Below are 25,000 nucleotides of genomic sequence, written 5' to 3' on the forward strand. Positions count from 1 at the left end.
TAATAGAGAGGTCTTGGCCGATCGTGGCTGAGAGGGGAAGAAGGTAGCAGTGCAAGATGCTTATGGGCCTTCTCTAATAATGGACCAACTTTCTCTCTCTCTCCTTACCTGTGGTTCTGCCTGGCTACTGGGGCTACCAGTTGTAAGCCTACAGCCCACAGGGAGTTGGTTTGTTCCTCTCACACATGTAAATGGGTAAGCAATCAAGTGCACACACCTGCCTACGTCCACAGACCCTCGCGCACACACGCTTTTGTCAACAAGCTTTTTCGCAATTAAGAGTATCAGGGACCCATGTTGAAATACAAAAGCAGCACACCACGTGACGGCCATCACATAGAGTCCAGCAGCAAATGGGAAACGTTTAACTAGCTGTGGTCCTATTACTTGCGCTCTACCTGTGGAACAACTGCTGGATGAGTCCTGCTGGAGAATATTGAACCTACAACAAGTCTGAGGTAAAAAAGAATTCCACAGGAATATAATCAAACAGGGACCTACAACCCTTCCGAGCCAGATAGGAGTCGAACCTACAATCTTCTGATCCGTAGTCAGACGCGTTATCCATTGCGCCACTGGCCCTATGTAGACTTATGCATCCTTTTGTCCTTAAGTGGGCTAGAAAGTGTGTGTGTGTGTGTGTGTGAAGGCACAAGGAAACCCATCTGACCTCCTGGAAGTCTGTTCTGTGAGGTTTTCCCAAGTTTTACAAAGGACTTTAGGAGAAGGAAGCACCTAAAAGCTAGGCGAAATGGTCCTAGATCCAAGGAAATCTTTTAGATCAGGCTCAGTTTCTTAAATAGTTTGCATTAACAGAATCAGTTCCAGGTCTGTGTGGGGCTGAGCTTGAGAACTCCTTAGTAAGTAGGCGTTTACAACAATAAGGGGTTTAATATTACAACACAGGCGAACATTCAGACACATTATCATAAGCTCACCTTGTCCAGGGACCCAAGCATGCTGCCTTTCCACTCTCAGAGCCCTTCACCTAACCTACTGTGCAGCTGTTTCACCCTTAATATCACTGTTCCACAGGCAGCGTGACGTCACAATGCTCCTTGTCTGTAGCCCGAACCAGGAGCCTTTGCAAACCTGGTATAATCTACATACTTACGGTGTGTTTAGTCTTGGACCACAAATGCAGTGAAGAATAATGGATTGCTACTCTTCATACATTTTTGACCATTGGCTCAGATTTGAATGCGTACTGGCCATCTGAGCATCTCTGCCAGGCCACCCTATGTCTAGAGACTGTAGATTTAGAGAGTTTATAAACATTGTCAGTTCATCAATAAAGTGTGCTCGCTTCGGCAGCACATATACTAAAATTGGAACGATAGAGAGAAGATTAGCATGGCCCCTGCGCAAGGATGACACGCAAATTCGTGAAGCGTTCCATATTTCTAACAGCTTTTAGGAGAGAAATCTTTTTTGTTTTCAAGACTAATTGAAAAAATAAAGCAGGTCCCAGTGCTGTCCCCGTGATATGTATTTTTCAATTAGTCTCTCCTCAACATTTTTAATGTATTTGCTTTGCAGTAAAGAAGGTGCGCTCTATGTTCAGCTGCATTTAGCAAGGAAGCCTGCAGGACTTCTGGGACTTTTCTTTCTCTTTTTTAGCCTCACTGTCATTATTCTTCACCACCCCCAAATCTATACTGCTGCAGTGTTGTGTTGCTTCGTGGGAAGCAGGACAAAGAGAAGGGCAGGGCCTATGCAAATGAAGGCCTCAGGGATGTCTGGGAGTGCCTTTTTAGCAGTATTGTTAAAGTCCACCTTGCAACCGGATTGGTCGGGTAAGCTGAAAAACACCATGCCAGATTGGGCACCAGGTCTTTAGGCGCTTGGAGGACATATTGGGTCTACATCCCTCAGTTTCTGAGGTCCAAGAAATGTTCACCCTCTACCCTAATAGAGAGGTCTTGGCCGATCGTGGCTGAGAGGGGAAGAAGGTAGCAGTGCAAGATGCTTATGGGCCTTCTCTAATAATGGACCAACTTTCTCTCTCTCTCCTTACCTGTGGTTCTGCCTGGCTACTGGGGCTACCAGTTGTAAGCCTGCAGCCCACAGGGAGTTGGTTTGTTCCTCTCACACATGTAAATGGGTAAGCATTCAAGTGCACACACCTGCCTACGTCCACAGACCCTCGCGCACACACACTTTTGTCAACAAGCTTTTTCGCAATTAAGAGTATCAGGGACCCATGTTGAAATACAAAAGCAGCACACCACGTGACGGCCATCACATAGAGTCCAGCAGCAAATGGGAAACGTTTAACTAGCTGTGGTCCTATTACTTGCGCTCTACCTGTGGAACAACTGCTGGATGAGTCCTGCTGGAGAATATTGAACCTACAACAAGTCTGAGGTAAATAAGAATTCCACAGGAATATAATCAAACAGGGACCTACAACCCTTCCGAGCCAGATAGGAGTCGAACCTACAATCTTCTGATCCGTAGTCAGACGCGTTATCCATTGCGCCACTGGCCCTATGTAGACTTACGCATCCTTTTGTCCTTAAGTGGGCTAGAAAGTGTGTGTGTGTGTGTGTGTGTGAAGGCACAAGGAAACCCATCTGACCTCCTGGAAGTCTGTTCTGTGAGGTTTTCCCAAGTTTTACAAAGGACTTTAGGAGAAGGAAGCACCTAAAAGCTAGGCGAAATGGTCCTAGATCCAAGGAAATCTTTTAGATCAGGCTCAGTTTCTTAAATAGTTTGCATTAACATAATCAGTTCCAGGTCTGTGTGGGGCTGAGCTTGAGAACTCCTTAGTAAGTAGGCGTTTAAAAGAATAAGGGGTTTAATATTACAACACAGGCGAACATTCAGACACATTATCATAAGCTCACCTTGTCCAGGGATCCAAGCATGCTGCCTTTCCACTCTCAGAGCCCTTCACCTAACCTACTGTGCAGCTGTTTCACCTTTAATATCACTGTTCCACAGGCAGCGTGACGTCACAATGCTCCTTGTCTGTAGCCCGAACCAGGAGCCTTTGCAAACCTGGCATAATCTACATACTTACGGTGTGTTTAGTCTTGGACCACAAATGCAGTGAAGAATAATGGATTGCTACTCTTCATACATTTTTGACCATTGGCTCAGATTTGAATGCGTATTGGCCATCTGAGCATCTCTGCCAGGCCACCCTATGTCTAGAGACTGTAGATTTAGAGAGTTTATAAACATTGTCAGTTCATCAATAAAGTGTGCTCGCTTCGGCAGCACATATACTAAAATTGGAACGATACAGAGAAGATTAGCATGGCCCCTGCGCAAGGATGACACGCAAATTCGTGAAGCGTTCCATATTTTTAACAGCTTTTAGGAGAGAAATCTTTTTTGTTTTCAAGACTAATTGAAAAAATAAAGCAGGTCCCAGTGCTGTCCCCGTAATATGTATTTTTCAATTAGTCTCTCCTCAACATTTTTAATGTATTTGCTTTGCAGTAAAGAAGGTGCGCTCTATGTTCAGCTGCATTTAGCAAGGAAGCCTGCAGGACTTCTGGGACTTTTCTTTCTCTTTTTTAGCCTCACTGTCATTATTCTTCACCACCCCCAAATCTATACTGCTGCAGTGTTGTGTTGCTTTGTGGGAAGCAGGACAAAGAGAAGGGCAGGGCCTATGCAAATGAAGGCCTCAGGGATGTCTGGGAGTGCCTTTTTAGCAGTATTGTTAAAGTCCACCTTGCAACCGAATTGGTCGGGTAAGCTGAAAAACACCATGCCAGATTGGGCACCAGGTCTCTAGGCGCTTGGAGGACATATTGGGTCTACATCCCTCAGTTTCTGAGGTCCAAGAAATGTTCACCCTATACCCTAATAGAGAGGTCTTGGCCGATCGTGGCCGAGAGGGGAAGAAGGTAGCAGTGCAAGATGCTTATGGTCCTTCTCTAATAATAGACCAACTTTCTCTCTCTCCTTACCTGTGATGCTGCCTGGCTACTGGGGCTACCAGTTGTAAGCCTGCAGCCCACAGGGAGTTGGTTTGTTCCTCTCACTCATGTAAATGGGTAAGCATTCAAGTGCACACGCCTGCCTACGTCCACAGACCTTCGCGCACACAAACTTTTGTCAACAAGCTTTTTCGCAATTAAGAGTATCAGGGACCCATGTTGAAATACAAAAGCAGCACACCACGTGACGGCCATCACATAGAGTCCAGCAGCAAATGGGAAACGTTTAACTAGCCGTGGTCCTATTACTTGCGCTCTACCTGTGGAACAACTGCTGGATGAGTCCTGCTGGAGAATATTGAACCTACAACAAGTCTGAGGTAAATAAGAATTCCACAGGAATATAATCAAACAGGGACCTACAACCCTTCCGAGCCAGATAGGAGTCGAACCTACAATCTTCTGATCCGTAGTCAGACGCGTTATCCATTGCGCCACTGGCCCTATGTAGACTTACGCATCCTTTTGTCCTTAAGTGGGCTAGAAAGTGTGTGTGTGTGTGTGTGTGTGTGTGAAGGCACAAGGAAACCCATCTGACCTCCTGGAAGTCTGTTCTGTGAGGTTTTCCCAAGTTTTACAAAGGACTTTAGGAGAAGGAAGCACCTAAAAGCTAGGCGAAATGGTCCTAGATCCAAGGAAATCTTTTAGATCAGGCTCAGTTTCTTAAATAGTTTGCATTAACATAATCAGTTCCAGGTCTGTGTGGGGCTGAGCTTGAGAACTCCTTAGTAAGTAGGCGTTTACAACAATAAGGGGTTTAATATTACAACACAGGCGAACATTCAGACACATTATCATAAGCTCACCTTGTCCAGGGACCCAAGCATGCTGCCTTTCCACTCTCAGAGCCCTTCACCTAACCTACTGTGCAGCTGTTTCACCTTTAATATCACTGTTCCACAGGCAGCGTGACGTCACAATGCTCCTTGTCTGTAGCCCGAACCAGGAGCCTTTGCAAACCTGGTATAATCTACATACTTACGGTGTGTTTAGTCTTGGACCACAAATGCAGTGAAGAATAATGGATTGCTACTCTTCATACATTTTTGACCATTGGCTCAGATTTGAATGCGTACTGGCCATCTGAGCATCTCTGCCAGGCCACCCTATGTCTAGAGACTGTAGATTTAGAGAGTTTATAAACATTGTCAGTTCATCAATAAAGTGTGCTCGCTTCGGTAGCACATATACTAAAATTGGAACGATACAGAGAAGATTAGCATGGCCCCTGCGCAAGGATGACACGCAAATTCGTGAAGCGTTCCATATTTTTAACAGCTTTTAGGAGAGAAATCTTTTTTGTTTTCAAGACTAATTGAAAAAATAAAGGTGGTCTCAGTGCTGTCCCCGTGATATGTATTTTTCAATTAGTCTCTCCTCAACATTTTTAATGTATTTGCTTTGCAGTAAAGAAGGTGCGCTCTATGTTCAGCTGCATTTAGCAAGGAAGCCTGCAGGACTTCTGGGACTTTTCTTTCTCTTTTTTAGCCTCACTGTCATTATTCTTGACCACCCCCAAATCTATACTGCTGCAGTGTTGTGTTGCTTCGTGGTAAGCAGGACAAAGAGAAGGGCAGGGCCTATGCAAATGAAGGCCTCAGGGATGTCTGGGAGTGCCTTTTTAGCAGTATTGTTAAAGTCCACCTTGCAACCGGATTGGTCGGGTAAGCTGAAAAACACCATGCCAGATTGGGCACCAGGTCTCTAGGCGCTTGGAGGACATATTGGGTCTACATCCCTCAGTTTCTGAGGTCCAAGAAATGTTCACCCTCTACCCTAATAGAGAGGTCTTGGCCGATCGTGGCTGAGAGGGAAAGAAGGTAGCAGTGCAAGATGCTTATGGGCCTTCTCTAATAATGGACCAACTTTCTCTCTCTCTCCTTACCTGTGGTTCTGCCTGGCTACTGGGGCTACCAGTTGTAAGCCTGCAGCCCACAGGGAGTTGGTTTGTTCCTCTCACACATGTAAATGGGTAAGCATTCAAGTGCACACACCTGCCTACGTCCACAGACCCTCGCGCACACACACTTTTGTCAACAAGCTTTTTCGCAATTAAGAGTATCAGGGACCCATGTTGAAATACAAAAGCAGCACACCACGTGACGGCCATCACATAGAGTCCAGCAGCAAATGGGAAACGTTTAACTAGCTGTGGTCCTATTACTTGCGCTCTACCTGTGGAACAACTGCTGGATGAGTCCTGCTGGAGAATATTGAACCTACAACAAGTCTGAGGTAAATAAGAATTCCACAGGAATATAATCAAACAGGGACCTACAACCCTTCCGAGCCAGATAGGAGTCGAACCTACAATCTTCTGATCCGTTATCCATTGCGCCACTGGCCCTATGTAGACTTACGCATCCTTTTGTCCTTAAGTGGGCTAGAAAGTGTGTGTGTGTGTGTGTGTGTTTGAAGGCACAAGGAAACCCATCTGACCTCCTGGAAGTCTGTTCTGTGAGGTTTTCCCAAGTTTTACAAAGGACTTTAGGAGAAGGAAGCACCTAAAAGCTAGGCGAAATGGTCCTAGATCCAAGGAAATCTTTTAGATCAGGCTCAGTTTCTTAAATAGTTTGCATTAACATAATCAGTTCCAGGTCTGTGTGGGGCTGAGCTTGAGAACTCCTTAGTAAGTAGGCGTTTAAAAGAATAAGGGGTTTAATATTACAACACAGGCGAACATTCAGACACATTATCATAAGCTCACCTTGTCCAGGGATCCAAGCATGCTGCCTTTCCACTCTCAGAGCCCTTCACCTAACCTACTGTGCAGCTGTTCCACCTTTAATATCACTGTTCCACAGGCAGCGTGACGTCACAATGCTCCTTGTCTGTAGCCCGAACCAGGAGCCTTTGCAAACCTGGCATAATCTACATACTTACGGTGTGTTTAGTCTTGGACCACAAATGCAGTGAAGAATAATGGATTGCTACTCTTCATACATTTTTGACCATTGGCTCAGATTTGAATGCGTATTGGCCATCTGAGCATCTCTGCCAGGCCACCCTATGTCTAGAGACTGTAGATTTAGAGAGTTTATAAACATTGTCAGTTCATCAATAAAGTGTGCTCGCTTCGGCAGCACATATACTAAAATTGGAACGATACAGAGAAGATTAGCATGGCCCCTGCGCAAGGATGACACGCAAATTCGTGAAGCGTTCCATATTTTTAACAGCTTTTAGGAGAGAAATCTTTTTTGTTTTCAAGACTAATTGAAAAAATAAAGCAGGTCCCAGTGCTGTCCCCGTAATATGTATTTTTCAATTAGTCTCTCCTCAACATTTTTAATGTATTTGCTTTGCAGTAAAGAAGGTGCGCTCTATGTTCAGCTGCATTTAGCAAGGAAGCCTGCAGGACTTCTGGGACTTTTCTTTCTCTTTTTTAGCCTCACTGTCATTATTCTTCACCACCCCCAAATCTATACTGCTGCAGTGTTGTGTTGCTTCGTGGGAAGCAGGACAAAGAGAAGGGCAGGGCCTATGCAAATGAAGGCCTCAGGGATGTCTGGGAGTGCCTTTTTAGCAGTATTGTTAAAGTCCACCTTGCAACCGGATTGGTCGGGTAAGCTGAAAAACACCATGCCAGATTGGGCACCAGGTCTCTAGGCGCTTGGAGGACATATTGGGTCTACATCCCTCAGTTTCTGAGGTCCAAGAAATGTTCACCCTCTACCCTAATAGAGAGGTCTTGGCCGATCGTGGCCGAGAGGGGAAGAAGGTAGCAGTGCAAGATGCTTATGGTCCTTCTCTAATAATAGACCAACTTTCTCTCTCTCCTTACCTGTGATTCTGCCTGGCTACTGGGGCTACCAGTTGTAAGCCTGCAGCCCACAGGGAGTTGGTTTGTTCCTCTCACTCATGTAAATGGGTAAGCATTCAAGTGCACACGCCTGCCTACGTCCACAGACCTTCGCGCACACACACTTTTGTCAACAAGCTTTTTCGCAATTAAGAGTATCAGGGACCCATGTTGAAATACAAAAGCAGCACACCACGTGACAGCCATCACATAGAGTCCAGCAGCAAATGGGAAACGTTTAACTAGCCGTGGTCCTATTACTTGCGCTCTACCTGTGGAACAACTGCTGGATGAGTCCTGCTGGAGAATATTGAACCTACAACAAGTCTGAGGTAAATAAGAATTCCACAGGAATATAATCAAACAGGGACCTACAACCCTTCCGAGCCAGATAGGAGTCGAACCTACAATCTTCCGATCCGTAGTCAGACGCGTTATCCATTGCGCCACTGGCCCTATGTAGACTTACGCATCCTTTTGTCCTTAAGTGGGCTAGAAAGTGTGTGTGTGTGTGTGTGTGTGAAGGCACAAGGAAACCCATCTGACCTCCTGGAAGTCTGTTCTGTAGGTTTTCCCAAGTTTTACAAAGGACTTTAGGAGAAGGAAACACCTAAAAGCTAGGCGAAATGGTCCTAGATCCAAGGAAATCTTTTAGATCAGGCTCAGTTTCTTAAATAGTTTGCATTAACATAATCAGTTCCAGGTCTGTGTGGGGCTGAGCTTGAGAACTCCTTAGTAAGTAGGCGTTTACAACAATAAGGGGTTTAATATTACAACACAGGCGAACATTCAGACACATTATCATAAGCTCACCTTGTCCAGGGACCCAAGCATGCTGCCTTTCCACTCTCAGAGCCCTTCACCTAACCTACTGTGCAGCTGTTTCACCTTTAATATCACTGTTCCACAGGCAGCGTGACGTCACAATGCTCCTTGTCTGTAGCCCGAACCAGGAGCCTTTGCAAACCTGGTATAATCTACATACTTACGGTGTGTTTAGTCTTGGACCACAAATGCAGTGAAGAATAATGGATTGCTACTCTTCATACATTTTTGACCATTGGCTCAGATTTGAATGCGTACTGGCCATCTGAGCATCTCTGCCAGGCCACCCTATGTCTAGAGACTGTAGATTTAGAGAGTTTATAAACATTGTCAGTTCATCAATAAAGTGTGATCGCTTCGGCAGCACATATACTAAAATTGGAACGATACAGAGAAGATTAGCATGGCCCCTGCGCAAGGATGACACGCAAATTCGTGAAGCGTTCCATATTTTTAACAGCTTTTAGGAGAGAAATCTTTTTTGTTTTCAAGACTAATTGAAAAAATAAAGCAGGTCCCAGTGCTGTCCCCGTGATATGTATTTTTCAATTAGTCTCTCCTCAACATTTTTTATGTATTTGCTTTGCAGTAAAGAAGGTGCGCTCTATGTTCAGCTGCATTTAGCAAGGAAGCCTGCAGGACTTCTGGGACTTTTCTTTTTATTTTTTTTTTAGCCTCACTGTCATTATTCTTCACCACCCCCAAATCTATACTGCTGCAGTGTTGTGTTGCTTCGTGGGAAGCAGGACAAAGAGAAGGGCAGGGCCTATGCAAATGAAGGCCTCAGGGATGTCTGGGAGTGCCTTTTTAGCAGTATTGTTAAAGTCCACCTTGCAACCGGATTGGTCGGGTAAGCTGAAAAACACCATGCCAGATTGGGCACCAGGTCTCTAGGCGCTTGGAGGACATATTGGGTCTACATCCCTCAGTTTCTGAGGTCCAAGAAATGTTCACCCTCTACCCTAATAGAGAGGTCTTGGCCGATCGTGGCTGAGAGGGGAAGAAGGTAGCAGTGCAAGATGCTTATGGGCCTTCTCTAATAATGGGCCAACTTTCTCTCTCTCTCCTTACCTGTGGTTCTGCCTGGCTACTGGGGCTACCAGTTGTAAGCCTGCAGCCCACAGGGAGTTGGTTTGTTCCTCTCACACATGTAAATGGGTAAGCATTCAAGTGCACACACCTGCCTACGTCCACAGACCCTCGCGCGCACACACACTTTTGTCAACAAGCTTTTTCGCAATTAAGAGTATCAGGGACCCATGGTGAAATACAAAAGCAGCACACCACGTGACGGCCATCACATAGAGTCCAGCAGCAAATGGGAAACGTTTAACTAGCTGTGGTCCTATTACTTGCGCTCTACCTGTGGAACAACTGCTGGATGAGTCCTGCTGGAGAATATTGAACCTACAACAAGTCTGAGGTAAATAAGAATTCCACAGGAATATAATCAAACAGGGACCTACAACCCTTCCGAGCCAGATAGGAGTCGAACCTACAATCTTCTGATCCGTAGTCAGACGCGTTATCCATTGCGCCACTGGCCCTATGTAGACTTACGCATCCTTTTGTCCTTAAGTGGGCTAGAAAGTGTGTGTGTGTGTGTGTGTGTGAAGGCACAAGGAAACCCATCTGACCTCCTGGAAGTCTGTTCTGTGAGGTTTTCCCAAGTTTTACAAAGGACTTTAGGAGAAGGAAGCACCTAAAAGCTAGGCGAAATGTTCCTAGATCCAAGGAAATCTTTTAGATCAGGCTCAGTTTCTTAAATAGTTTGCATTAACATAATCAGTTCCAGGTCTGTGTGGGGCTGAGCTTGAGAACTCCTTAGTAAGTAGGCGTTTAAAAGAATAAGGGGTTTAATATTACAACACAGGCGAACATTCAGACACATTATCATAAGCTCACCTTGTCCAGGGATCCAAGCATGCTGCCTTTCCACTCTCAGAGCCCTTCACCTAACCTACTGTGCAGCTGTTTCACCTTTAATATCACTGTTCCACAGACAGCGTGACGTCACAATGCTCCTTGTCTGTAGCCCGAACCAGGAGCCTTTGCAAACCTGGCATAATCTACATACTTACGGTGTGTTTAGTCTTGGACCACAAATGCAGTGAAGAATAATGGATTGCTACTCTTCATACATTTTTGACCATTGGCTCAGATTTGAATGCGTATTGGCCATCTGAGCATCTCTGCCAGGCCACCCTATGTCTAGAGACTGTAGATTTAGAGAGTTTATAAACATTGTCAGTTCATCAATAAAGTGTGATCGCTTCGGCAGCACATATACTAAAATTGGAACGATACAGAGAAGATTAGCATGGCCCCTGCGCAAGGATGACACGCAAATTTGTGAAGCGTTCCATATTTTTAACAGCTTTTAGGAGAGAAATCTTTTTTGTTTTCAAGACTAATTGAAAAAATAAAGCAGGTCCCAGTGCTGTCCCCGTAATATGTACTTTTTCAATTAGTCTCTCCTCAACATTTTTAATGTATTTGCTTTGCAGTAAAGAAGGTGCGCTCTATGTTCAGCTGCATTTAGCAAGGAAGCCTGCAGGACTTCTGGGACTTTTCTTTCTCTTTTTTAGCCTCACTGTCATTATTCTTCACCACCCCCAAATCTATACTGCTGCAGTGTTGTGTTGCTTTGTGGGAAGCAGGACAAAGAGAAGGGCAGGGCCTATGCAAATGAAGGCCTCAGGGATGTCTGGGAGTGCCTTTTTAGCAGTATTGTTAAAGTCCACCTTGCAACCGGATTGGTCGGGTAAGCTGAAAAACACCATGCCAGATTGGGCACCAGGTCTCTAGGCGCTTGGAGGACATATTGGGTCTACATCCCTCAGTTTCTGAGATCCAAGAAATGTTCACCCTCTACCCTAATAGAGAGGTCTTGGCCGATCGTGGCCGAGAGGGGAAGAAGGTAGCAGTGCAAGATGCTTATGGTCCTTCTCTAATAATAGACCAACTTTCTCTCTCTCCTTACCTGTGATTCTGCCTGGCTACTGGGGCTACCAGTTGTAAGCCTGCAGCCCACAGGGAGTTGGTTTGTTCCTCTCACTCATGTAAATGGGTAAGCATTCAAGTGCACACGCCTGCCTACGTCCACAGACCTTCGCGCACACACACTTTTGTCAACAAGCTTTTTCGCAATTAAGAGTATCAGGGACCCATGTTGAAATACAAAAGCAGCACACCACGTGACGGCCATCACATAGAGTCCAGCAGCAAATGGGAAACGTTTAACTAGCCGTGGTCCTATTACTTGCGCTCTACCTGTGGAACAACTGCTGGATGAGTCCTGCTGGAGAATATTGAACCTACAACAAGTCTGAGGTAAATAAGAATTCCACAGGAATATAATCAAACAGGGACCTACAACCCTTCCGAGCCAGATAGGAGTCGAACCTACAATCTTCTGATCCGTAGTCAGACGCGTTATCCATTGCGCCACTGGCCCTATGTAGACTTACGCATCCTTTTGTCCTTAAGTGGGCTAGAAAGTGTGTGTGTGTGTGTGTGTGTGTGTGAAGGAACAAGGAAACCCATCTGACCTCCTGGAAGTCTGTTCTGTGAGGTTTTCCCAAGTTTTACAAAGGACTTTAGGAGAAGGAAGCACCTAAAAGCTAGGCGCAATGGTCCTAGATCCAAGGAAATCTTTTAGATCAGGCTCAGTTTCTTAAATAGTTTGCATTAACATAATCAGTTCCAGGTCTGTGTGGGGCTGAGCTTGAGAACTCCTTAGTAAGTAGGCGTTTACAACAATAAGGGGTTTAATATTACAACACAGGCGAACATTCAGACACATTATCATAAGCTCACCTTGTCCAGGGATCCAAGCATGCTGCCTTTCCACTCTCAGAGCCCTTCACCTAACCTACTGTGCAGCTGTTTCACCTTTAATATCACTGTTCCACAGGCAGCGTGACGTCACAATGCTCCTTGTCTGTAGCCCAAACCAGGAGCCTTTGCAAACCTGGCATAATCTACATACTTACGGTGTGTTTAGTCTTGGACCACAAATGCAGTGAAGAATAATGGATTGCTACTCTTCATACATTTTTGACCATTGGCTCAGATTTGAATGCGTATTGGCCATCTGAGCATCTCTGCCAGGCCACCCTATGTCTAGAGACTGTAGATTTAGAGAGTTTATAAACATTGTCAGTTCATCAATAAAGTGTGCTCGCTTCGGCAGCACATATACTAAAATTGGAACGATACAGAGAAGATTAGCATGGCCCCTGCGCAAGGATGACACGCAAATTCGTGAAGCGTTCCATATTTTTAACAGCTTTTAGGAGAGAAATCTTTTTTGTTTTCAAGACTAATTGAAAAAATAAAGCAGGTCCCAGTGCTGTCCCCGTAATATGTATTTTTCAATTAGTCTCTCCTCAACATTTTTAATGTATTTGCTTTGCAGTAAAGAAGGTGCGCTCTATGTTCAGCTGCATTTAGCAAGGAAGCCTGCAGGACTTCTGGGACTTTTCTTTCTCTTTTTTAGCCTCACTGTCATTATTCTTCACCACCCCCAAATCTATACTGCTGCAGTGTTGTGTTGCTTTGTGGGAAGCAGGACAAAGAGAAGGGCAGGGCCTATGCAAATGAAGGCCTCAGGGATGTCTGGGAGTGCCTTTTTAGCAGTATTGTTAAAGTCCACCTTGCAACCGGATTGGTCGAATAAGCTGAAAAACACCATGCCAGATTGGGCACCAGGTCTCTAGGCGCTTGGAGGACATATTGGGTCTACATCCCTCAGTTTCTGAGGTCCAAGAAATGTTCACCCTCTACCCTAATAGAGAGGTCTTGGCCGATCGTGGCTGAGAGGGGAAGAAGGTAGCAGTGCAAGATGCTTATGGTCCTTCTCTAATAATGGACCAACTTTCTCTCTCTCTCCTTACCTGTGGTTCTGCCTGGCTACTGGGGCTACCAGTTGTAAGCCTGCAGCCCACAGGGAGTTGGTTTGTTCCTCTCACACATGTAAATGGGTAAGCATTCAAGTGCACACACCTGCCTACGTCCACAGACCCTCGCGCACACACACTTTTGTCAACAAGCTTTTTCGCAATTAAGAGTATCAGGGACCCATGTTGAAATACAAAAGCAGCACACCACGTGACGGCCATCACATAGAGTCCAGCAGCAAATGGGAAACGTTTAACTAGCTGTGGTCCTATTACTTGCGCTCTACCTGTGGAACAACTGCTGGATGAGTCCTGCTGGAGAATATTGAACCTACAACAAGTCTGAGGTAAATAAGAATTCCACAGGAATATAATCAAACAGGGACCTACAACCCTTCCAAGCCAGATAGGAGTCGAACCTACAATCTTCTGATCCATAGTCAGACGCGTTATCCATTGCGCCACTGGCCCTATGTAGACTTACGCATCCTTTTGTCCTTAAGTGGGCTAGAAAGTGTGTGTGTGTGTGTGTGTGTGAAGGCACAAGGAAACCCATCTGACCTCCTGGAAGTCTGTTCTGTGAGGATTTCCCAAGTTTTACAAAGGACTTTAGGAGAAGGAAGCACCTAAAAGCTAGGCGAAATGGTCCTAGATCCAAGGAAATCTTTTAGATCAGGCTCAGTTTCTTAAATAGTTTGCATTAACATAATCAGTTCCAGGTCTGTGTGGGGCTGAGCTTGAGAACTCTTTAGTAAGTAGGCGTTTAAAAGAATAAGGGGTTTAATATTACAACACAGGCGAACATTCAGACACATTATCATAAGCTCACCTTGTCCAGGGATCCAAGCATGCTGCCTTTCCACTCTCAGAGCCCTTCACCTAACCTACTGTGCAGCTGTTTCACCTTTAATATCACTGTTCCACAGGCAGCGTGACGTCACAATGCTCCTTGTCTGTAGCCCGAACCAGGAGCCTTTGCAAACCTGGCATAATCTACATACTTACGGTGTGTTTAGTCTTGGACCACAAATGCAGTGAAGAATAATGGATTGCTACTCTTCATACATTTTTGACCATTGGCTCAGATTTGAATGCGTATTGGCCATCTGAGCATCTCTGCCAGGCCACCCTATGTCTAGAGACTGTAGATTTAGAGAGTTTATAAACATTGTCAGTTCATCAATAAAGTGTGCTCGCTTCGGCAGCACATATACTAAAATTGGAACGATACAGAGAAGATTAGCATGGCCCCTGCGCAAGGATGACACGCAAATTCGTGAAGCGTTCCATATTTTTAACAGCTTTTAGGAGAGAAATCTTTTTTGTTTTCAAGACTAATTGAAAAAATAAAGCAGGTCCCAGTGCTGTCCCCGTAATATGTATTTTTCAATTAGTCTCTCCTCAACATTTTTTATGTATTTGCTTTGCAGTAAAGAAGGTGCGCTCTATGTTCAGCTGCATTTAGCAAGGAAGCCTGCAGGACTTCTGGGACTTTTCTTTCTCTTTTTTAGCCTCACTGTCATTATTCTTCACCACCCCCAAATCTATACTGCTGCAGTGTTGTGTTGCTTTGTGGGAAGCAGGACAAAGAGAAGGGCAGGGCCTATGCAAATGAAGGCCTCAGGGATGTCTGGGAGTGCCTTTTTAGCAGTATTGTTAAAGTCCACCTTGCAACCGGATTGGTCGGGTAAGCTGAAAAACACCATGCCAGATTGGGCACCAGGTCTCTAGGCGCTTGGAGGACATATTGGGTCTACATCCCTCAGTTTCTGAGGTCCAAGAAATGTTCACCCTCTACCCTAATAGAGAGGTCTTGGCCGATCGTGGCCGAGAGGGGAAGAAGGTAGCAGTGCAAGATGCTTATGGTCCTTCTCTAATAATAGACCAACTTTCTCTCTCTCTCCTTACCTGTGGTTCTGCCTGGCTACTGGGGCTACCAGTTGTAAGCCTGCAGCCCACAGGGAGTTGGTTTGTTCCTCTCACTCATGTAAATGGGTAAGCATTCAAGTGCACACACCTGCCTACGTCCACAGACCCTCGCGCACACACACTTTTGTCAACAAGCTTTTTCGCAATTAAGAGTATCAGGGACCCATGTTGAAATACAAAAGCAGCACACCACGTGACGGCCATCACATAGAGTCCAGCAGCAAATGGGAAACGTTTAACTAGCTGTGGTCCTATTACTTGCGCTCTACCGTGGAACAACTGCTGGATGAGTCCTGCTGGAGAATATTGAACCTACAACAAGTCTGAGGTAAATAAGAATTCCCCAGGAATATAATCAAACAGGGACCTACAACCCTTCCGAGCCAGATAGGAGTCGAACCTACAATCTTCTGATCCATAGTCAGACGCGTTATCCATTGCGCCACTGGCCCTATGTAAACTTATGCATCCTTTTGTCCTTAAGTGGGCTAGAAAGTGTGTGTGTGTGTGTGTGTGTGTGTGAAGGCACAAGGAAACCCATCTGACCTCCTGGAAGTCTGTTCTGTGAGGTTTTCCCAAGTTTTACAAAGGACTTTAGGAGAAGGAAGCACCTAAAAGCTAGGCGAAATGGTCCTAGATCCAAGGAAATCTTTTAGATCAGGCTCAATTTCTTAAATAGTTTGCATTAACATAATCAGTTCCAGGTCTGTGTGGGGCTGAGCTTGAGAACTCCTTAGTAAGTAGGCGTTTACAACAATAAGGGGTTTAATATTACAACACAGGCGAACATTCAGACACATTATCATAAGCTCACCTTGTCCAGGGACCCAAGCATGCTGCCTTTCCACTCTCAGAGCCCTTCACCTAACCTACTGTGCAGCTGTTTCACCTTTAATATCACTGTTCCACAGGCAGCGTGACGTCACAATGCTCCTTGTCTGTAGCCCGAACCAGGAGCCTTTGCAAACCTGGTATAATCTACATACTTACGGTGTGTTTAGTCTTGGACCACAAATGCAGTGAAGAATAATGGATTGCTACTCTTCATACATTTTTGACCATTGGCTCAGATTTGAATGCGTACTGGCCATCTGAGCATCTCTGCCAGGCCACCCTATGTCTAGAGACTGTAGATTTAGAGAGTTTATAAACATTGTCAGTTCATCAATAAAGTGTGCTCGCTTCGGCAGCACATATACTAAAATTGGAACGATACAGAGAAGATTAGCATGGCCCCTGCGCAAGGATGACACGCAAATTCGTGAAGCGTTCCATATTTTTAACAGCTTTTAGGAGAGAAATCTTTTTTGTTTTCAAGACTAATTGAAAAAATAAAGCAGGTCCCAGTGCTGTCCCCGTGATATGTATTTTTCAATTAGTCTCTCCTCAACATTTTTAATGTATTTGCTTTGCAGTAAAGAAGGTGCGCTCTATGTTCAGCTGCATTTAGCAAGGAAGCCTGCAGGACTTCTGGGACTTTTCTTTCTCTTTTTTAGCCTCACTGTCATTATTCTTCACCACCCCCAAATCTATACTGCTGCAGTGTTGTGTTGCTTCGTGGGAAGCAGGACAAAGAGAAGGGCAGGGCCTATGCAAATGAAGGCCTCAGGGATGTCTGGGAGTGCCTTTTTAGCAGTATTGTTAAAGTCCACCTTGCAACCGGATTGGTCGGGTAAGCTGAAAAACACCATGCCAGATTGGGCACCAGGTCTCTAGGCGCTTGGAGGACATATTGGGTCTACATCCCTCAGTTTCTGAGGTCCAAGAAATGTTCACCCTCTACCCTAATAGAGAGGTCTTGGCCGATCGTGGCTGAGAGGGGAAGAAGGTAGCAGTGCAAGATGCTTATGGGCCTTCTCTAATAATGGACCAACTTTCTCTCTCTCTCCTTACCTGTGGTTCTGCCTGGCTACTGGGGCTACCAGTTGTAAGCCTGCAGCCCACAGGGAGTTGGTTTGTTCCTCTCACACATGTAAATGGGTAAGCATTCAAGTGCACACACCTGCCTACGTCCACAGACCCTCGCGCACACACACTTTTGTCAACAAGCTTTTTCGCAATTAAGAGTATCAGGGACCCATGTTGAAATACAAAAGCAGCACACCACGTGATGGCCATCACATAGAGTCCAGCAGCAAATGGGAAACGTTTAACTAGCTGTGGTCCTATTACTTGCGCTCTACCGTGGAACAACTGCTGGATGAGTCCTGCTGGAGAATATTGAACCTACAACAAGTCTGAGGTAAATAAGAATTCCACAGGAATATAATCAAACAGGGATCTACAACCCTTCCGAGCCAGATAGGAGTCGAACCTACAATCTTCTGATCCGTAGTCAGACGCGTTATCCATTGCGCCACTGGCCCTATGTAGACTTATGCATCCTTTTGTCCTTAAGTGGGCTAGAAAGTGTGTGTGTGTGTGCGTGTGTGTGTGAAGGCACAAGGAAACCCATCTGACCTCCTGGAAGTCTGTTCTGTGAGGTTTTCCCAAGTTTTACAAAGGACTTTAGGAGAAGGAAGCACCTAAAAGCTAGGCGAAATGGTCCTAGATCCAAGGAAATCTTTTAGATCAGGCTCAATTTCTTAAATAGTTTGCATTAACATAATCAGTTCCAGGTCTGTGTGGGGCTGAGCTTGAGAACTCCTTAGTAAGTAGGCGTTTACAACAATAAGGGGTTTAATATTACAACACAGGCGAACATTCAGACACATTATCATAAGCTCACCTTGTCCAGGGACCCAAGCATGCTGCCTTTCCACTCTCAGAGCCCTTCACCTAACCTACTGTGCAGCTGTTTCACCTTTAATATCACTGTTCCACAGGCAGCGTGACGTCACAATGCTCCTTGTCTGTAGCCCGAACCAGGAGCCTTTGCAAACCTGGTATAATCTACATACTTACGGTGTGTTTAGTCTTGGACCACAAATGCAGTGAAGAATAATGGATTGCTACTCTTCATACATTTTTGACCATTGGCTCAGATTTGAATGCGTACTGGCCATCTGAGCATCTCTGCCAGGCCACCCTATGTCTAGAGACTGTAGATTTAGAGAGTTTATAAACATTGTCAGTTCATCAATAAAGTGTGCTCGCTTCGGCAGCACATATACTAAAATTGGAACGATACAGAGAAGATTAGCATGGCCCCTGCGCAAGGATGACACGCAAATTCGTGAAGCGTTCCATATTTTTAACAGCTTTTAGGAGAGAAATCTTTTTTGTTTTCAAGACTAATTGAAAAAATAAAGCAGGTCCCAGTGCTGTCCCCGTGATATGTATTTTTCAATTAGTCTCTCCTCAACATTTTTAATGTATTTGCTTTGCAGTAAAGAAGGTGCGCTCTATGTTCAGCTGCATTTAGCAAGGAAGCCTGCAGGACTTCTGGGACTTTTCTTTCTCTTTTTTAGCCTCACTGTCATTATTCTTCACCACCCCCAAATCTATACTGCTGCAGTGTTGTGTTGCTTCGTGGGAAGCAGGACAAAGAGAAGGGCAGGGCCTATGCAAATGAAGGCCTCAGGGATGTCTGGGAGTGCCTTTTTAGCAGTATTGTTAAAGTCCACCTTGCAACCGGATTGGTCGGGTAAGCTGAAAAACACCATGCCAGATTGGGCACCAGGTCTCTAGGCGCTTGGAGGACATATTGGGTCTACATCCCTCAGTTTCTGAGGTCCAAGAAATGTTCACCCTCTACCCTAATAGAGAGGTCTTGGCCGATTGTGGCTGAGAGGGGAAGAAGGTAGCAGTGCAAGATGCTTATGGGCCTTCTCTAATAATGGACCAACTTTCTCTCTCTCTCCTTACCTGTGGTTCTGCCTGGCTACTGGGGCTACCAGTTGTAAGCCTGCAGCCCACAGGGAGTTGGTTTGTTCCTCTCACACATGTAAATGGGTAAGCATTCAAGTGCACACACCTGCCTACGTCCACAGAACCTCGCGCACACACACTTTTGTCAACAAGCTTTTTCGCAATTAAGAGTATCAGGGACCCATGTTGAAATACAAAAGCAGCACACCACGTGACGGCCATCACATAGAGTCCAGCTGCAAATGGGAAACGTTTAACTAGCTGTGGTCCTATTACTTGCGCTCTACCGTGGAACAACTGCTGGATGAGTCCTGCTGGAGAATATTGAACCTACAACAAGTCTGAGGTAAATAAGAATTCCCCAGGAATATAATCAAACAGGGACCTACAACCCTTCCGAGCCAGATAGGAGTCGAACCTACAATCTTCTGATCCGTAGTCAGACGCGTTATCCATTGCGCCACTGGCCCTATGTAGACTTATGCATCCTTTTGTCCTTAAGTGGGCTAGAAAGTGTGTGTGTGTGTGAAGGCACAAGGAAACCCATCTGACCTCCTGGAAGTCTGTTCTGTGAGGTTTTCCCAAGTTTTACAAAGGACTTTAGGAGAAGGAAGCACCTAAAAGCTAGGCGAAATGGTCCTAGATCCAAGGAAATCTTTTAGATCAGGCTCAATTTCTTAAATAGTTTGCATTAACATAATCAGTTCCAGGTCTGTGTGGGGCTGAGCTTGAGAACTCCTTAGTAAGTAGGCGTTTACAACAATAAGGGGTTTAATATTATAACACAGGCGAACATTCAGACACATTATCATAAGCTCACCTTGTCCAGGGACCCAAGCATGCTGCCTTTCCACTCTCAGAGCCCTTCACCTAACCTACTGTGCAGCTGTTTCACCTTTAATATCACTGTTCCACAGGCAGCGTGACGTCACAATGCTCCTTGTCTGTAGCCCGAACCAGGAGCCTTTGCAAACCTGGTATAATCTACATACTTACGGTGTGTTTAGTCTTGGACCACAAATGCAGTGAAGAATAATGGATTGCTACTCTTCATACATTTTTGACCATTGGCTCAGATTTGAATGCGTACTGGCCATCTGAGCATCTCTGCCAGGCCACCCTATGTCTAGAGACTGTAGATTTAGAGAGTTTATAAACATTGTCAGTTCATCAATAAAGTGTGCTCGCTTCGGCAGCACATATACTAAAATTGGAACGATACAGAGAAGATTAGCATGGCCCCTGCGCAAGGATGACACGCAAATTCGTGAAGCGTTCCATATTTTTAACAGCTTTTAGGAGAGAAATCTTTTTTGTTTTCAAGACTAATTGAAAAAATAAAGCAGGTCCCAGTGCTGTCCCCGTGATATGTATTTTTCAATTAGTCTCTCCTCAACATTTTTAATGTATTTGCTTTGCAGTAAAGAAGGTGCGCTCTATGTTCAGCTGCATTTAGCAAGGAAGCCTGCAGGACTTCTGGGACTTTTCTTTCTCTTTTTTAGCCTCACTGTCATTATTCTTCACCACCCCCAAATCTATACTGCTGCAGTGTTGTGTTGCTTCGTGGGAAGCAGGACAAAGAGAAGGGCAGGGCCTATGCAAATGAAGGCCTCAGGGATGTCTGGGAGTGCCTTTTTAGCAGAATTGTTAAAGTCCACCTTGCGACCGGATTGGTCGGGTAAGCTGAAAAACACCATGCCAGATTGGGCACCAGGTCTCTCGGCGCTTGGAGGACATATTGGGTCTACATCCCTCAGTTTCTGAGGTCCAAGAAATGTTCACCCTCTACCCTAATAGAGAGGTCTTGGCCGATCGTGGCTGAGAGGGGAAGAAGGTAGCAGTGCAAGATGCTTATGGTCCTTCTCTAATAATGGACCAACTTTCTCTCTCTCCTTACCTGTGGTTCTGCTTGGCTACTGGGGCTACCAGTTGTAAGCCTGCAGCCCACAGGGAGTTGGTTTGTTCCTCTCACACATGTAAATGGGTAAGCATTCAAGTGCACACACCTGCCTACGTCCACAGACCCTCGCGCACACACACTTTTGTCAACAAGCTTTTTCGCAATTAAGAGTATCAGGTACCCATGTTGAAATACAAAAGCAGCACACCACGTGACGGCCATCACATAGAGTCCAGCAGCAAATGGGAAACGTTTAACTAGCTGTGGTCCTATTACTTGCGCTCTACCGTGGAACAACTGCTGGATGAGTCCTGCTGGAGAATATTGAACCTACAACAAGTCTGAGGTAAATAAGAATTCCACAGGAATATAATCAAACAGGGACCTACAACCCTTCCGAGCCAGATAGGAGTCGAACCTACAATCTTCTGATCCGTAGTCAGACACGTTATCCATTGCGCCACTGGCCCTATGTAGACTTATGCATCCTTTTGTCCTTAAGTGGGCTAGAAAGTGTGTGTGTGTGTGTGTTTGTGTGAAGGCACAAGGAAACCCATCTGACCTCCTGGAAGTCTGTTCTGTGAGGTTTTCCCAAGTTTTACAAAGGACTTTAGGAGAAGGAAACACCTAAAAGCTAGGCGAAATGGTCCTAGATCCAAGGAAATCTTTTAGATCAGGCTCAGTTTCTTAAATAGTTTGCATTAACATAATCAGTTCCAGGTCTGTGTGGGGCTGAGCTTGAGAACTCCTTAGTAAGTAGACGTTTACAACAATAAGGGGTTTAATATTACAACACAGACGAACATTCAGACACATTATCATAAGCTCACCTTGTCCAGGGACCCAAGCATGCTGCCTTTCCACTCTCAGAGCCCTTCACCTAACCTACTGTGCAGCTGTTTCACCTTTAATATCACTGGTCCACAGGCAGCGTGACGTCACAATGCTCCTTGTCTGTAGCCCGAACCAGGAGCCTTTGCAAACCTGGTATAATCTACATACTTACGGTGTGTTTAGTCTTGGACCACAAATGCAGTGAAGAATAATGGATTGCTACTCTTCATACATTTTTGACCATTGGCTCAGATTTGAATGCGTACTGGCCATCTGAGCATCTCTGCCAGGCCACCCTATGTCTAGAGACTGTAGATTTAGAGAGTTTATAAACATTGTCAGTTCATCAATAAAGTGTGCTCGCTTCGGCAGCACATATACTAAAATTGGAACGATACAGAGAAGATTAGCATGGCCCCTGCACAAGGATGACACGCAAATTCGTGAAGCGTTCCATATTTTTAACAGCTTTTAGGAGAGAAATCTTTTTTGTTTTCAAGACTAATTGAAAAAATAAAGCAGGTCCCAGTGCTGTCCCCGTGATATGTATTTTTCAATTAGTCTCTCCTCAACATTTTTAATGTATTTGCTTTGCAGTAAAGAAGGTGCGCTCTATGTTCAGCTGCATTTAGCAAGGAAGCCTGAAGGACTTCTGGGACTTTTCTTTCTCTTTTTTAGCCTCACTGTCATTATTCTTCACCACCCCCAAATCTATACTGCTGCAGTGTTGTGTTGCTTTGTGGGAAGCAGGACAAAGAGAAGGGCAGGGCCTATGCAAATGAAGGCCTCAGGGATGTCTGGGAGTGCCTTTTTAGCAGTATTGTTAAAGTCCACCTTGCAACGGGATTGGTCGGGTAAGCTGAAAAACACCATGCCAGATTGGGCACCAGGTCTCTAGGCGCTTGGAGGACATATTGGGTCTACATCCCTCAGTTTCTGAGGTCCAAGAAATGTTCACCCTCTACCCTAATAGAGAGGTCTTGGCCGATCGTGGCTGAGAGGGGAAGAAGGTAGCAGTGCAAGATGCTTATGGTCCTTCTCTAATAATGGACCAACTTTCTCTCTCTCCTTACCTGTGGTTCTGCCTGGCTACTGGGGCTACCAGTTGTAAGCCTGCAGCCCACAGGGAGTTGGTTTGTTCCTCTCACACATGTAAATGGGTAAGCATTCAAGTGCACACACCTGCCTACGTCCACAGACCCTCGCGCACACACACTTTTGTCAACAAGCTTTTTCGCAATTAAGAGTATCAGGGACCCATGTTGAAATACAAAAGCAGCACACCACGTGACGGCCATCACATAGAGTCCAGCAGCAAATGGGAAACGTTTAACTAGCTGTGGTCCTATTACTTGCGCTCTACCGTGGAACAACTGCTGGATGAGTCCTGCTGGAGAATATTGAACCTACAACAAGTCTGAGGTAAATAAGAATTCCACAGGAATATAATCAAACAGGGACCTACAACCCTTCCGAGCCAGATAGGAGTCAAACCTACAATCTTCTGATCCGTAGTCAGACGCGTTATCCATTGCGCCACTGGCCCTATGTAGACTTATGCATCCTTTTGTCCTTAAGTGGGCTAGAAAGTGTGTGTGTGTGTGTGTGTGTGTGTGAAGGCACAAGGAAACCCATCTGACCTCCTGGAAGTCTGTTCTGTGAGGTTTTCCCAAGTTTTACAAAGGACTTTAGGAGAAGGAAGCACCTAAAAGCTAGGCGAAATGGTCCTAGATCCAAGGAAATCTTTTAGATCAGGCTCAGTTTCTTAAATAGTTTGCATTAACATAATCAGTTCCAGGTCTGTGTGGGGCTGAGCTTGAGAACTCCTTAGTAAGTAGGCGTTTACAACAATAAGGGGTTTAATATTACAACACAGGCGAACATTCAGACACATTATCATAAGCTCACCTTGTCCAGGGACCCAAGCATGCTGCCTTTCCACTCTCAGAGCCCTTCACCTAACCTACTGTGCAGCTGTTTCACCTTTAATATCACTGTTCCACAGGCAGCGTGACGTCACAATGCTCCTTGTCTGTAGCCCGAACCAGGAGCCTTTGCAAACCTGGTATAATCTACATACTTACGGTGTGTTTAGTCTTGGACCACAAATGCAGTGAAGAATAATGGATTGCTACTCTTCATACATTTTTGACCATTGGCTCAGATTTGAATGCGTACTGGCCATCTGAGCATCTCTGCCAGGCCACCCTATGTCTAGAGACTGTAGATTTAGAGAGTTTATAAACATTGTCAGTTCATCAATAAAGTGTGCTCGCTTTGGCAGCACATATACTAAAATTGGAACGATACAGAGAAGATTAGCATGGCCCCTGCGCAAGGATGACACGCAAATTCGTGAAGCGTTCCATATTTTTAACAGCTTTTAGGAGAGAAATCTTTTTTTGTTTTCAAGACTAATTGAAAAAATAAAGCAGGTCCCAGTGCTGTCCCCGTGATATGTATTTTTCAATTTGTCTCTCCTCAACATTTTTAATGTATTTGCTTTGCAGTAAAGAAGGTGCGCTCTATGTTCAGCTGCATTTAGCAAGGAAGCCTGCAGGACTTCTGGGACTTTTCTTTCTCTTTTTTAGCCTCACTGTCATTATTCTTCACCACCCCCAAATCTATACTGCTGCAGTGTTGTGTTGCTTCGTGGGAAGCAGGACAAAGAGAAGGGCAGGGCCTATGCAAATGAAGGCCTCAGGGATGTCTGGGAGTGCCTTTTTAGCAGTATTGTTAAAGTCCACCTTGCAACCGGATTGGTCGGGTAAGCTGAAAAACACCATGCCAGATTGGGCACCAGGTCTCTAGGCGCTTGGAGGACATATTGGGTCTACATCCCTCAGTTTCTGAGGTCCAAGAAATGTTCACCCTCTACCCTAATAGAGAGGTCTTGGCCGATCGTGGCTGAGAGGGGAAGAAGGTAGCAGTGCAAGATGCTTATGGGCCTTCTCTAATAATGGACCAACTTTCTCTCTCTCTCCTTACCTGTGGTTCTGCCTGGCTACTGGGGCTACCAGTTGTAAGCCTGCAGCCCACAGGG

At 45.3% G+C, this 25,000-nt stretch overlaps 22 non-coding genes across 22 annotated transcripts; 13 read left to right on the forward strand and 9 right to left on the reverse strand.

Moving 5' to 3' along the window:
- Positions 1-509: 509 nt before the first annotated feature.
- On the reverse strand, positions 510-582 carry TRNAR-ACG (transfer RNA arginine (anticodon ACG)). Its single transcript has one exon. It is a non-coding gene; the product is annotated as a tRNA-Arg (tRNA).
- Positions 583-1,298: 716 nt separating this feature from the next.
- Positions 1,299-1,405, forward strand: LOC147705442 (U6 spliceosomal RNA). Its single transcript, XR_015298388.1, has one exon. It is a non-coding gene; the product is annotated as a U6 spliceosomal RNA (small nuclear RNA).
- Positions 1,406-2,418: 1,013 nt separating this feature from the next.
- TRNAR-ACG (transfer RNA arginine (anticodon ACG)) lies at positions 2,419-2,491 on the reverse strand. Its single transcript has one exon. It is a non-coding gene; the product is annotated as a tRNA-Arg (tRNA).
- A 718-nt stretch (positions 2,492-3,209) lies between these two features.
- Positions 3,210-3,316, forward strand: LOC147705444 (U6 spliceosomal RNA). The gene has a single exon (XR_015298097.1). It is a non-coding gene; the product is annotated as a U6 spliceosomal RNA (small nuclear RNA).
- A 1,011-nt stretch (positions 3,317-4,327) lies between these two features.
- TRNAR-ACG (transfer RNA arginine (anticodon ACG)) lies at positions 4,328-4,400 on the reverse strand. Its single transcript has one exon. It is a non-coding gene; the product is annotated as a tRNA-Arg (tRNA).
- Positions 4,401-5,122: 722 nt separating this feature from the next.
- On the forward strand, positions 5,123-5,229 carry LOC147705446 (U6 spliceosomal RNA). The gene has a single exon (XR_015298208.1). It is a non-coding gene; the product is annotated as a U6 spliceosomal RNA (small nuclear RNA).
- Positions 5,230-7,023: 1,794 nt separating this feature from the next.
- On the forward strand, positions 7,024-7,130 carry LOC147705447 (U6 spliceosomal RNA). The gene has a single exon (XR_015298098.1). It is a non-coding gene; the product is annotated as a U6 spliceosomal RNA (small nuclear RNA).
- Positions 7,131-8,931: 1,801 nt separating this feature from the next.
- Positions 8,932-9,038, forward strand: LOC147705448 (U6 spliceosomal RNA). The gene has a single exon (XR_015298349.1). It is a non-coding gene; the product is annotated as a U6 spliceosomal RNA (small nuclear RNA).
- A 1,019-nt stretch (positions 9,039-10,057) lies between these two features.
- TRNAR-ACG (transfer RNA arginine (anticodon ACG)) lies at positions 10,058-10,130 on the reverse strand. Its single transcript has one exon. It is a non-coding gene; the product is annotated as a tRNA-Arg (tRNA).
- Positions 10,131-10,848: 718 nt separating this feature from the next.
- Positions 10,849-10,955, forward strand: LOC147705450 (U6 spliceosomal RNA). Its single transcript, XR_015298365.1, has one exon. It is a non-coding gene; the product is annotated as a U6 spliceosomal RNA (small nuclear RNA).
- A 1,012-nt stretch (positions 10,956-11,967) lies between these two features.
- On the reverse strand, positions 11,968-12,040 carry TRNAR-ACG (transfer RNA arginine (anticodon ACG)). The gene has a single exon. It is a non-coding gene; the product is annotated as a tRNA-Arg (tRNA).
- Positions 12,041-12,762: 722 nt separating this feature from the next.
- On the forward strand, positions 12,763-12,869 carry LOC147705452 (U6 spliceosomal RNA). The gene has a single exon (XR_015298099.1). It is a non-coding gene; the product is annotated as a U6 spliceosomal RNA (small nuclear RNA).
- A 1,013-nt stretch (positions 12,870-13,882) lies between these two features.
- Positions 13,883-13,955, reverse strand: TRNAH-AUG (transfer RNA histidin (anticodon AUG)). Its single transcript has one exon. It is a non-coding gene; the product is annotated as a tRNA-His (tRNA).
- Positions 13,956-14,673: 718 nt separating this feature from the next.
- Positions 14,674-14,780, forward strand: LOC147705454 (U6 spliceosomal RNA). The gene has a single exon (XR_015298100.1). It is a non-coding gene; the product is annotated as a U6 spliceosomal RNA (small nuclear RNA).
- Positions 14,781-15,792: 1,012 nt separating this feature from the next.
- TRNAH-AUG (transfer RNA histidin (anticodon AUG)) lies at positions 15,793-15,865 on the reverse strand. Its single transcript has one exon. It is a non-coding gene; the product is annotated as a tRNA-His (tRNA).
- A 722-nt stretch (positions 15,866-16,587) lies between these two features.
- Positions 16,588-16,694, forward strand: LOC147705456 (U6 spliceosomal RNA). Its single transcript, XR_015298102.1, has one exon. It is a non-coding gene; the product is annotated as a U6 spliceosomal RNA (small nuclear RNA).
- Positions 16,695-17,706: 1,012 nt separating this feature from the next.
- TRNAR-ACG (transfer RNA arginine (anticodon ACG)) lies at positions 17,707-17,779 on the reverse strand. Its single transcript has one exon. It is a non-coding gene; the product is annotated as a tRNA-Arg (tRNA).
- Positions 17,780-18,501: 722 nt separating this feature from the next.
- Positions 18,502-18,608, forward strand: LOC147705458 (U6 spliceosomal RNA). Its single transcript, XR_015298103.1, has one exon. It is a non-coding gene; the product is annotated as a U6 spliceosomal RNA (small nuclear RNA).
- Positions 18,609-19,620: 1,012 nt separating this feature from the next.
- On the reverse strand, positions 19,621-19,693 carry TRNAR-ACG (transfer RNA arginine (anticodon ACG)). Its single transcript has one exon. It is a non-coding gene; the product is annotated as a tRNA-Arg (tRNA).
- A 710-nt stretch (positions 19,694-20,403) lies between these two features.
- LOC147705460 (U6 spliceosomal RNA) lies at positions 20,404-20,510 on the forward strand. Its single transcript, XR_015298104.1, has one exon. It is a non-coding gene; the product is annotated as a U6 spliceosomal RNA (small nuclear RNA).
- A 1,803-nt stretch (positions 20,511-22,313) lies between these two features.
- Positions 22,314-22,420, forward strand: LOC147705461 (U6 spliceosomal RNA). The gene has a single exon (XR_015298250.1). It is a non-coding gene; the product is annotated as a U6 spliceosomal RNA (small nuclear RNA).
- A 1,805-nt stretch (positions 22,421-24,225) lies between these two features.
- On the forward strand, positions 24,226-24,332 carry LOC147705462 (U6 spliceosomal RNA). Its single transcript, XR_015298249.1, has one exon. It is a non-coding gene; the product is annotated as a U6 spliceosomal RNA (small nuclear RNA).
- Positions 24,333-25,000: the final 668 nt, after the last annotated feature.

This window comes from Lissotriton vulgaris, chromosome 7, assembly GCF_964263255.1.
Source record: "Lissotriton vulgaris chromosome 7, aLisVul1.2, whole genome shotgun sequence".
Taxonomy (NCBI): Eukaryota; Metazoa; Chordata; class Amphibia; order Caudata; family Salamandridae; genus Lissotriton; species Lissotriton vulgaris.